The sequence below is a fragment of the Lissotriton vulgaris genome, chromosome 12 (genome assembly GCF_964263255.1).
Source record: "Lissotriton vulgaris chromosome 12, aLisVul1.2, whole genome shotgun sequence".
Lineage (NCBI taxonomy): Eukaryota > Metazoa > Chordata > Amphibia > Caudata > Salamandridae > Lissotriton > Lissotriton vulgaris.
The window spans coordinates 709,517,478-709,531,002 of NC_141700.1; positions in this window are offsets into that span (position 1 = coordinate 709,517,478).

A 13,525-nucleotide genomic window follows, 5' to 3' on the forward strand; every position below is an offset into this window, starting at 1 on the left:
TGGTATGCCAATGCTAGATCAATCTTGGAGAAGTCCTTCGCACCAGCAAATTTAGAGAGGATGTTGTCGATATGGGGAATGGATTGTGAATCTACCCAAATCTCCCTATTAAGGCTGCACAAGTCAATGCATACCCTGAGAGTCCCATTCTATTTGCGTGCCGCCACCAAAGCGGATAACCAAAGTGAGGACTCGACGGGCTCAAAAACTCCTGATTCACACATTTTCTTAAGCTCCAATGACAGGTCATCCCTGATGCTGAAAGGAACATTACGCAATTTGTGTTTGATCTGGAGAGCCCCTTCCTTGACCTTGATAGAGTGTTTGAACCCTTTAACACAGCCAAGCTTGTCACCAAAGACTTTGGGAAACTTCATGGATCAGGAAACTAAACTCTCCCCTTCTGATTGTTCACCCACCACTGAAACCTGTTCAGACGTGCCAGGCCTGAGAGTCATCCAGAACAACCCCCGGTGATACCAACCAAGAATGTTAAGGCCCTTCTTGGTCACATAAACCTTCCCTTGGATGTGCCTGTCCTTAAAGACTAGGGAGGTCTCAAAGAACCCCGTCAAATCAATTCTTCTCCCTTCATAAGAGACAGGACTTCTGTCAGGAGGATTGAGACGTGTGTTCCCCCAAGTAATTTCAAACTTCACCATAATCATAGTCATACGCACCCCCTAATCCACCAGCAGTTGCAGACACTTCACATCCACCACCACATCTACAATGGGATCGACACAATCTTCGGAATCATCTGTAACAACCACCACAAAACCGGTAAGTGAGCTAACCACTTCGCATGCAAGATCACTCTTAGGTTCCTCAGAGTACACAACATTTACACTCCCCCGGAAACCGCACATTTTGTCGAAATGGCCTTGTTTCTCACATTTGCGACAAGAGGCATTCTTTGCGGGACACACCCTCGAATTGGAATGTACCACAATTTGATCTCGAATGAGTTGAGATGTGAAATGTACAAATTTGCATTCTGAAGTGAGAATGCGCAAAGCAGCTACATAAAACACTATGCTCTCTTCACTCTCCTGCTCTCTAGTAAAGAACTTGTGCCTAGCCACAACTAAACTGCTCGCCACATCAAACTGTTTTGCTAGCACATGCCCACAGCTTGATCATACACATGTAATTCTTCTTCACCCTCAACTACAACTAGAGGTGGAAGATGTTCCAAAACAGCATGTCCCTCGAACACCAGATTGTGCTCTAAAATGAAACGCTTCCTTTCAGCGCTAAATCTTGAGCCCCCCTTGGCGCCTAGGTATTTCACGAAGGCTCTATACCACACTTTCCACTTGACTGGTGGATCACCTGGAAGCTGTAAAAAAGGGGAAGGGGGTTGTACATTTTGCATGGTGAAGACAAGAAGAAACAATTACTGTATGCCGTGAAAATATCTGTGGAGTAAAGAAGTTAACCTAACACACTACAGTAAATAATTAGGTAGTTCACCAGTGAAAAAAAATTGCTATTAATAAATGAATAGAGCAACACCACGTTGATGATGAACTTCCACTATGACTGTTAAATGTTGCAGAGAACACTATACAGGCAAAGGTTGTAAATAGCTGCACATCCCTTCTTGAAAAGAACGTTAGTCACACTTGTGATGATAGGAGATGAAAATAAATGCTGCAACACTTATTCCAGAACGTCAGACAGCTGATGGGATAACGTGCTTGAAAATAGTATAGTAACAAATACAAACAACCATAGCATTCCTTTCTTAGCATTTCTGCCTTTCAAATGTAAGTCAATTTGTGACTCAGAAGTCATTTTGAAAAAGGACCGCTAATTCACATGCTTGTATGGGTACCCACAATTTTGGAAAGGTGCAAATAACCACTGCTTCTAAACTCTATGTTTCATTCCCATTTCAGAAATATATAGGTTGCTTTGGTACCTATTTTTCACTCTTTATATTTTACCAAATGAATTGCTGTATACCCTGTACGCAATGAAAAACCATTGGAAGACTCAGTTCTGTTATTGTCTCTTAGTTCCTCCGGTTCTTGGTGAAAGTCCTATACATCCCCGCAACCAGAAGGGCCCAGCAGATGTGACGGATTGCTTTAAACAATCTGTAATACTTAGAAAAGGTTAGAGTTCAAACTGCTGCCACAAATGGCTGTTTTTTATACTACATTTCAATATTTTTTTATGTTTCACTGTTAGTTTCTATTAAAAAACCTTTAAGGATCTACACAAATGACCTTCGCTAAGTTATGTCTACTTTTCAGAAATGTATAGCTTTTTGAGATCCATTATTGCTTTCATACCAATTTCTACCACTAACTGGACGGATGTTGAAAGCACAAAAAATAGCAAAATATGCCATGTCCCAGTAAAATGCCAAAACTGTGTAGAAAATATTGGTTTTCTGACAAATGTTTGCCTGTGAATCACAAGAAGAGTAACTGGTGCCTAACAGGTTCAGCATACATGCCCCTAAGTGCCAATAGCAAGAACAGGGTATGCAGTCCCTAGTGGTTGCAGAACTGCAAGATGCAGTGGAGGGGAGGGTGATATTCCAGGTGACAGAAGAAGGGTAGAAGGAGAGCAGCTCCTTTAGGAGCAAGGGTCCTCACAAAAAACAAGAGGTGTCATGCTTCATCATCGGATAGCTCCCCATTGGCCCGGCACTGCTATGCCTAAAGGGCCTCGCAAGGGGGCTTTTTGCCGGAGGTCTTTTCTTTTTGCCGATGTGAGATGGAAGGGGTGGAAGGGCATATGTGTTGGGAGCAGTATGAATAGAGGTGGAAAAGAGAGAGTGCCAAATAAAAATAGCTACAGGAATCCCACGGGGTACTTTTAGTGGCTGGGTCCCTATGCTATAGTAAAAACAAGAGACTGTAAAGTCGTAGCTGGAGAAGGACATTTGTTGCCTCTTGAGCTTAAGTTTATGTGTGTGGGGTGAAAGGGGTCAACATGTTTCATGTCTTTTGTAGTCCAATGGATCTCTGCATTTCATCAAAACCAGGGGTTCCTTGTCTACTAAAGTTGGAATGGTGTAGGTGTGTGTCCGTGAAGTACTGTACCCTATAATTTAGATTTGTTTGGTCGTATAATATATACAAATATACAATGTACCTTCTGGGTACACCTGGAGTGAGACCAAACATCAACACAGCTAAGCAACCAAGGCATCAATGATATCATGGCTGAGGTGTATGATATTTGGTTGGAGAACGTTGCAGAGCACTATAAAAACAGTAATTAATCATTGGGGTAGTGAAACAAGTACTTGTAGTTATAAAATCAAGATAATTCATTTAAAACAACAACAAGTATAGATCCATAAAAGTACGAAAAAGTACATTCACTAGTTATTCATGCTATTTGTCTTGTCGGTATTGATAAGGGAATGGCGGTACTAGTGCATTAGTTTGACACTCAATACGAGGCTCCACAGAGAGGGCAGTGGTTGTGTACCATTGCAGATGAGCCACAGCCCATGTAACCCTGACATCCCGCCACAGGGGTTGTCAGGCCAAGGCATGTATGCTACATGATGACTTACCTAATGAGGGGGGCTACTTGCCCCTGTCATAACAACTGGATTGCTCGCACATTGGTGATGTTTGAGAGCCTAAAAGGAAAGGTTCAATTAGAAGTCACAAAGCAAAGGGCCCAAATTACCTTTGCTGGGGCTAGGTGGAATCAGGAGGTACAGTTGATTATTTTTTCCTCCATTATTTATGTAGTGGGCAGTGGATTAGCCACATAACTGGTAACAAGAAAAGACAGGTCTGGTTCCAAGATTAGTCAGGCAGGGGGCTCTTGGTGAGGGCCATGGTCAAGACAAGCCCTGTGGAAGCCCCCCCCCCCCCCCCCAGTGGCTTGGGCAGCAAAGAGAGTGCCGGGTCTCAAAAATACCATAGAGAGGCCTGCTCATCAGAGGGGGATTGTAGGCTGTGAAACCCGGTAAGGTAATCAAACCGAGAAGGAGCGGGCAGCTCACATTCTGTCATACCACATACTCACACGTCAGTATGGCTGCAAACTATTACAGACCCTCAAGGTGCCTATGTGGGAGTTCTCGAAAACACTCACATCAATTGGTGCTACAGGAGGTAGGAGACCTACCCTGCGTTCAGCTGTCATGGAATGTGCTAGAGTCTCAAGGGGACAGAATACTTAACTACAGCGGGAAGGGCTTAATAGTAATAACTAGAGCGCAGATGTGGTGAAACATACGTCCAAACATGGTTGCCCAGATCTCTGTACTGGTGCGAATGTATGACATTGTTCTGCATTCTGTCCATCAACTGTTGTTTTTGAAATTGACACCCCGAGAGGGACGGGTATGCTCAGACGTGAGTCCTGTGCTCTCCATGCCACTGAAATCAAGCTATATAGTCTGATGAGGGCTGAAAGCCCGAATACGGTCCTAGGATGCTTGTTTCCAGTCCAGGGAGGACCTGACTTGGCAGTTCGGGCTGGACTGTTCCCATGGGGCACAGGGTCAAGACTGATTTGCATATGGCTGGGTTCAAACTGGAATGGCAGGGTGAGCAAAAAAACAATGGATTTAGGCCCAGATCTCTGTACTGGGGTGAATCTTTGACATTGTTCTGCATTCTGTCCATCAACTGTTGTTTTTGCATTTGTCACACCGAGTGGGACGGGTATGCTCAGACGGGAGTCCCGGCTCTCGATGCCACTGGAATCAAGCTATCCTGGCTGATGAGGACTGAAAGCCCGAAACTGGTCCTAGGATGCTTGTTTCCAGTCCAGGGAGGACCTGGCTCAGCAGTTCGGGCTGGACTGTCCCAATGGGGCACAGGGTCAAGACTGATTTGCATATGGCTGGGTTCCAACTGGAATGGCATGGTGAACAAAAAAACGATGGATTTAGGCCCAGATCTCTGTACTGGGGTGAATGTATGACATTGTTCTGCATTCTCTCCATCAACTGTTGTTTTTGCATTTGTCACCCGAGTGGGACGGGTATGCTCAGACGTGAGTCCTGTGCTCTCCATGCCACTGGAATCAAGCTATCCTGACTGATGAGGGCTGAAAGCCCGAAACCGGTCCAAGGATGCTTGTTTCCAGTCCAGGGAGGACCTGGCTTGGCAGTTCGGGCTGGACTGTTCCCATGGGGCACAGGTTCAAGACTGATTTGCATATGGCTGTGTTCCAACTGGAATGGCATGGTGAGCAAAACAACGATTGATTTAGGCCCAGATCTCTGTACTGGGGTGAATGTATGACATTGTTCTGCATTCTGTTCATCAACTGTTGTTTTTGCATTTGTCACCCCGGGTGGGACGGGAATGCTCAGATCTGAGTCCCGTGCTCTCCATGCCACTGGAATCAAGCTATCCTGGCTGGTGTGGGCTGAAAGCCCAAAATCGGTCCTAGGATGCTTGTTTTCAGTCCAGGGAGGACTTGGCTTGGCAGTTCGGGCTGGACTGTTCCCATGGGGCTACAGGGTCAAGACTGATTTGCAATTGGCTGGGTTCCAACTGGAATGGCATGGTGAGCAAAAACCAATGGATTTAGGCCCAGATCTCTCTACTGTGGTGAATGTATGACATTATTCTGCATTCTGTCCATCAACTGTTGTTTTTGCATTTGTCAACCCGAGTGGTATGGGTATGCTCAGACGTGAGTTCCGTGCTGTCCATGCCACAGGAATCAAGCTAACCTGGCTGATGAGGGCTGATAGCCTGAAACCGGTGCTAGCATTGGCCTCAAGAAAATGGAGAAGTTGAGCGGTTCATGCGCACCCTCAACTCACCCTGGGCGCAGTTCATGTTGTAGCGCTACGTGTAGCTATGCAAAGTGCACTTTGCACTATGCGAGCTACGGTTAGCTATGCGAACTGCAAAGTGCACTGTGCAAAATGCTGTTTGCACTGATTGCACAGTGCCGGATGCTTGTTTGCTTGTTTCTGAAGCAGAGCAGAAGTGCCCACCCCTCGCTACAACAGACACCATCAGTGATAAAAGTATATAAGGCACTGGGGCAGGGAGAGATTAAACACATGGGCCACTTGCAGAGGGGGTCTACAGAAAAGCTGAAACTGACTGCTAACCTGATCGCAGTGTAAACTATGCAGGAAGCTATACATTACTTGGCAAAATAGGGCTTAGTGAATTAATATTGCCATTACATAGTGGCCTAAAACTATTATAGACACATTGAGTGGAGACAAGGTCAACAGTTTAGTGGTGTTTGATGAAATATTGAGCAGTTTTTATCTTCACTGAGGTTGCATATCATCTGCTGAGTTTCTTTTATAATTTGGATCATTCTGATAGTCTTGTTATATTGGCAGGTACTACATAATAAATCATCAAATAATAGTGAATTACCAATTATTGTGTGTGTATCGATTGGGGGTGCAAGGGTAATGCTCTGCTTAATCATCACCTGCAGATAAGAGATTCTCTTACAGGACTGTCTGTTCCATCTAACAGAGCATAGCTCTCTAGAGGAGGATTGAAATACACCTGCCAATTCTTCTTTTCTCTATATCCTTATGTGGCAAAGGGGATCTATCAAGTGTGATTCTATAATATTGGGGTGACCACAACATCAGCCCTCCTGCCATACACTTAATGACCCGACAGTAATCATTGGAACGACTGTTGCTAAAGGGACACGCGTTCTCTTCTCAAACATGCTGACAGCTGGAAAGATCTTCTCGGTGTCTTAAACAGTGGTTGTCCCTAAACGTTGCTGATTTGTGTCTGCTCCCCAATGCTTCATCTTGGCCCTAGTGGACACAGAATACTAGAGCCAGGCATTTATTTTGGAAAAGTACTCCTCCATCAGAAGCCCAAGGGCCATCCACACCCCTACACTCAAGCCTGGACACACTTTGAGTGCCATTTTCAGATTTCATAACAGGTGTTTCATTTTCCAGGTTTTCTCAATATCAAAGAACTATCTTGGGTCCGGAATAATGCATGGGTCTTTTACAGCAGTAATTCCATGGACTGTTATTAAATATAATGATATGGTTTTTCCTGAGCCTTCAGAGATAAGGATGCCCTAAAAATAAATATTATTATTTGTCCTGCGCCATCTGAGGAGAGGATGCCTGCAGGGATTGGGGACAGGGTATAAAAGTCCCTCGGAGCTCTCTGGTATGAGCACAAAGGTCCCCTACCCCGAGATCACCAGACTATACTCTACCTTTTTACACCCAGTGGAAGGCTGAGGTCCAGAGACTTTGAAGCGTTTCTCTAAAACCAGCAGGATCAGCGGAGTGGCCTGCACAGCTTCTGGGAGGTTTAAGTTCGATGTTAAAAACCCTCCAGCGCGCTCAGAAGCCGGCCCTCTAGGAGCACCTCTCTGTCGGACCCTTCTCTGATCCCTGAAGTTTCAGGGGTGGCAGGCTGATGGCCCGTGTCGTATGTGTCCTCCTCGCCCTGTCTGCAGCTCTCCATCTGACCTTTGGGGAGCCCGGATGTAGGATGCAGGACCGGAAGGGAGAGGGGTACACCATGAGCGGGGACTTCATCTTGGGGGGCATTTTCCCCCTTCATTACAGCAGCTATAACTCCACCTTTGCGTTCACTGATCCGAGCGATAAATTTCAGTGTCACACGTGAGTTACATTGCATCTGTTTATTGAATTAGTATATTTGCTTAATTGCATATGCTTGCTTCAGAGATATTTTGTTCTCAAGGAGATCTGTGTAAAAGAGAATTTCATTATGCTTTCTTTTATTAACTAAAGCACCCCTAATTGCATCGAATAGAAACCTGTCAATTTGATGAAACCTCTTTCGTTTTATTTGTTAATTTCTTTTACAATTTTACTCAAACTGTATTTTGCTTGATAATTATAAGTTGTTTAAATCACGATTGTTGTTCTGCCCTAGAACAGACGTGTAATCTCCTTCGGTGTGTTTTTCTTTGCGTCTGAAATGTCTTCAAACATTACACTTTACAGGCTCTTATAAATCCATTTTACCCACTGGATTCTGCTCCACGCCCTCTGTAATTCCCAGATGTTTGATACTCTGAAGGGTCTAAAATGGTGTACTGGCTTCTCTACAGACTAGAAGAAAGTGCCATTATGTAAATCGCTAGAAATAAATATATATTGACGACATTGTTCTTCCGGGCGAGGGAGTACCGTTATTTATGTATTATTTGAGTACGTTTTGACACATCGTTATTTAGAAATACGCAACCCTAAAATCGAGTATGTGCCTGGTAGTACGCAGCTAAAGAAATTATTTCCTCGATTTTAAACGGCGAAGAAGCCCTTAGTGTTATTATCAGTCAACGCGCATGCGCAGATGACTTGTGGCTAAGGCGTCCTAAATCGCTCCGAGATGCTGCATTACAGTTTACAAAGCAAACACAAGGAGATCAGGATGGAGCGCTGACACTTTTCAGACACTCGCCCCCAGTCACAGATCTGGGTTGAATCCATCATCTTTTTTTAGCTCACTTCGCCACCCCAGTTCAGACACAGCTGTAAGCAAATCAATCTTGACCCTGTGCCTCATGGCAACAATCTAGCCCGACCTGCCAAGCCATGTATTCCATGGACCGGAAACAAGCATACTGGGACCCGTTTCCGGCTAACAGCCTTCTTCAGCCAATCTAGCTTAAATCCAGTGGCAAAGTGAGGAAGGGACCCACGTCTGGGCATACTCTGCCAATTTGGGGCAAACAAAGCAAGCACAAGGAGATGATCGACGGAGCGCTGAAGCTTTTCATACACTCACCCCCAGTTACAGATGTGATTTGAATCCATCATTGTTCTTTAGCTCACTTCGCCACCATATTCTGCATTCTGTCCATCAATTGTTGTATTTGCATTTGTCACCCTGAGTGGGATTGTATGCCCAGACGTGGGTCCCTTGCTCTCAATGCCACTGAAGTCAAGCTATTCTGGCTGAAGAGGGGTGAAACCCCGAAACCGGCCCTAGGATGCTTGTTTCCAGTCCAGAGAGGACCTGGCCTGGCAGTTCGGGTGGGACTGCTCCCATTGGGCAGAGTCTCAAGAATGATGTACATATGGCTGGGTTCAAACTGGAATGGCATGGCAATCAAAAAAACAATGGATTTAGGCCCGATCTCTGTTCTAGGGTGAATGTATGACATTGTTCTGCATTCTGTCCATAAATTGTTGGTTTTAGTAAAGCTTAAGTGAATTTCGAAGTCTTAGGCAGCAAAATATAATGTGTGTTAAACATTCACATTTGTAGCTGCAACACTTGAGGTCTGGTCATTTTCAAACAATTGTTTTTAGATTTCACCAATACACAGCATAAGCCCTAACCTGCATATTCTGTTTTAGTGAATGAATTCCATTGCCTCTATCAGATTTTTTTGAAGAGTCAGTCCGAGGTATATGGGTTTAAAACTATAGCCACGTGTTTTAATAGTGACTAAGTTTAAAATATGAATTACATTATTTTCACACAATTGGTTTTTGAAAATAGTTTCTAATTGGGTCAATGATTGTGGGTTCTCCCAGCCTTCATGTACTTTTTAGTAAACCCAGTCCTTTTAGGAGGGCATCAAGGTAACTGTATTATTGCTAATATTCCGCAACTTTGCCCACAATGTGCCTCTTAAAGTGCCAATTTTTGCGTGTTTCCAGCAATACCAGGATCCCTGCACTACTGTCTGCCTAAGTAGACAACATTCTTGGCGGATGTGAGCCTGTGAGGAAGAGGAGGGAAAATTTAACAGCCGCTTAAACAGATTGTATTAGGTTAAATCCAACCACTTTATTGCATGAACAGGGAGAAACTTATTCAGGGGATACATTTTGCTCTGATAACGTCCAAAAGCAACGCTAGAGATGTTCCTTGAATGGGATGTCAGAGTAAATACCAGTCTGTTTTGGCATGTAATTAATTATAATAAGCTGACCACTAGCAGTAACAGCAGAGTTTGTGCCAAAATAATCCCAGAATAAGGAGTGAGTGGATTTTTTTAAACTGATAGAACCTAACAGATTTTGTAACCCTGGTCACTGAACATCCCTCTCCTATTTCCTTATTGATAGTGTTTTTACCTTGGATGAGGTCATCTAGGCTGTTACAAACAGGCCTGTAATAAAGCCCCTCGGTCGGATGGAGTCCCCTTGCATCTATGTAAGGCAAATCTAGATCTTTGGGCATTGCTAATTGTTAATTTTGTAAACTCAGCCTGGGAGTCTGGTTTCCCTCATTCCTGCACTGTGTGATCATTGTACCCATTTTTAAAAAGAGAGTCTCAGTTGCTGTCATCCAATATCCTTTCTAGACTCCGTACTGAAGGTTATGGGCAGGATGGTGCTTGATCGTCTCACAACCTGGATGGATGAGGATCAAGTCTTATCAAGGGTGCAGTTTGGGTTGCAAGTGGGTCTAGGTACGATGGAACAATGTCTTTATTTACATCTTCTGATCAGTAAGTAAGTGATCTCTAAGGGTAGTTTCAACTACCTGGCCTTCATGGATCATTCATGTGTCTTTGATAGTGCTGTGAGAACAAAAATGTGGGGAATTATAGAATTTATGGGTGTCGATAACGACATTGGTACTTTTTTACATGCTTTTTATTAGGAACTTGAAGCCTCAGATATGAGCTGAATAGCCGACGCAGAAGTTGATAGAACTGTCTTGGGGGCTCAGCAGAGGAGGATTCTCTCCCCTGTGCTGTTTCCATTGTACATTAATGGGCTTGAAGCAGCTTTCATATAGTAGGGAAGGGATCTGCCCATTGTTAAGAACAAGGTTGTGTCTGTGTTCTTATATGCGGATGACGCTGTGCTGCTGGCAAGAATTTCTAATGGGCTTAAACTCTTGTTGCATATCTTTGTTGATTGTATGGCTCAACTGGATTTGAGAACTAATTCGACCAAAACCTTTGTTATGGCGGGTGGACCTGGAAATCTTAAGGCTATCTGAATGGCTATGCAGGGAAGGCCCATTATCAGAATTCATGAGTTTCCCTGTTTGGGTGTAACATTTGACATCCAGGGTTGCTGGAAACCGTGTTTTACAAAGAAGATACATAGATGTTCACATGCTGCTGGGTTTCTGTTTAATCTGGCTCCCTCAATTGGAAGTAGAACTGTCAGCCCGCTTCTAGAAGTTTACAGGAGCGATTAATGAGGCGTTGAGTCTCAACCATGTGGAAGATTATATCAAACTAACTCCCCTGTTGTTATGCTGTTTGAACTGGTGTAACTGGCAGGCCACCATTAACAGGGAGGTAATTGATGACTGCTTGACTTGTGAATTGGGGTGTCAGATACCATGGCTCTCTTGCATCCAACAAACCAGGAATATGCTGGGTAGGCCTTTAGTCTCCAATCCAAGGGCATTACATGCCAAATAAATAGGATGGATGAAAATAAATTGTATAGCACTGAAGAGGAAGGTAGCGAAAATGTGGATCTAGCTAAGACAACAAACTTTGAATATCTTAGGGTATGTACAACTATAGTTGTGGAGTCATATCTGGATATGTGTATAATGGGATTGGATCTTCCTCACTAAATAAAGGTTTAGGATCATTAGAAGTTAATTGTGTGTCCCCCTGGGAAACACAATTCTATTGGTCAACTATTATCATTGTATTGTATTGTATTTTAAATATGTTTATATAGTGCGTATTACCCCTGACGAGACGCCAAAGTGCTTTTCTGAGAGTAGCACACTACTCTGGAAACCCAAAGAGGATCAGTGGTGGATTAGTATAGGGAAATAAGAGTGAGTCTTGAGCTGTGGACATGAGAGTCTATAAATTGGATGGAATAGGATAAAAAATGTCAGGAAGAGAGAAGACCGGGGAAACAGCAAAAACAGCAAATAACATCAGATACAACAAATAACAAAGAAATCAGGTAAAAGCAGCATAAAATGACACAAAATCAGAGCAATACGGTGGTAAGAAGGTAAGTGGGTGGAGGATGAAACAGCACCAAAGACAACAAATAACAGCAGATACGAGAAATAACAAAGGAATCAGGTAAAAGCAACAGGAAATGACACATAATCATATCAATACGATGGGAAACGATTGCATAGCTGCCAAGGTTTCAGATTGCTTATCTGTAATTATGAGTGACTTTCAACAACTATGAGTGACACTTTCTTGCAAACAGTATATTTTCCCCTACACTTAGTAGTGGCGTGGCACAGACCTCAGCCTTCGTAGGACACCTGTTGCCAGGCGGGGTGGCAGAGAAACAATCAATTAAACAGTGGTTCCATGCCTTAGTCAACCTGCGCCTCTCTGGCTGGCAACCAATGAAATTAATTGCATGATCAGATCATGATCAATTGACAGAGTCTGTCCAGGCTGTCTGCCGTGTGGTACCTGAGGCTGAGTACAGGATGTCCCGGTGATGAACACTCCAATATTGAGGAAGACTTGTTTTGCAACATTTAAGTCTGCCTTGGTATTTCTTCAACATCTTAATGACGCTTCGCGAGTTTTAGTGTATGTTGCTTTGTAAAACCTGCCTTGTGTCAGAAAAATCTCATGTTTTAATTTTTTACTGTAATTTTGATTGTCTAATATACTTGGATGATTTTGTTTTTATATCTATCTATCTATCTATCTATCTATCTATCTATCTATCTATCTATCTATCTATCTATCTATCTATCTATCTATCTATCTATCTATCTATCTATCTATCTATCTCCACGGCAATAAATTGAAAGATCTGCATTATACTCTTTTGGGGTCAGTTCCCAACCCCGGACGGGGGGGAGACAGAGAGAACTCCTTAGACAAAGAGAGACTTATTTTATTCTACTGCTTGATTCTAAGGCACCAAATGGTTTAAATGCAATTGATGAGCTTCATAACTTTCAATAATTGATATTTCGAACTTATTGTTGAGGTTTTCTGGAATGAGTTTCTAAAGCCAGTCTAATTAAGTACACTCTGATTAGACAATTTTGATTCTAGTTCTACACCAAACGAATTAGGATGATTTTCATATTGTGTGCTTCAGCTGTGACCGTTTATTATTACACATTGTTTATAATTTGAGTTTTTTCACCCAATTCACACGAGCACTTTTTGTTTTAGTTGGCATACTGAGATCATGTTTCATGTTTTTTGGGTACACTGATTACAAGGAGATACACTTTTTTGAACATTATGGTTGGGTTACTAGGTGATCTAGTGGCAATTTGTAATAATTGTATGGAGCTTGAGATACACAAAATTTATTTGAGCAACATTGCACTTTATACAATATCAAGCCGTGATCAAGAATCTGATTCTCATTATTAGAAATTGATAAATTTGCTACATCACCCTACTTGATTTTGAAATTACCATCATGAATTACAGTCCATTCGTTCAAACCTTAAACCTTTGCATATGAGCACTATGCTCTGATTGCCTCTTGGTGTTTTTTACCTTGTTTTCAAATTGTACATTCTTCAAAGTGATGATTGTCTTTATTCTATAATGATTTGAGCACTATGCTTGTATTTGCTTTGTTGTGTATGTGTGTTTTATTGAACACAAACACAAAGTGACTATGTATTCATGAATTGATTTTATGCCC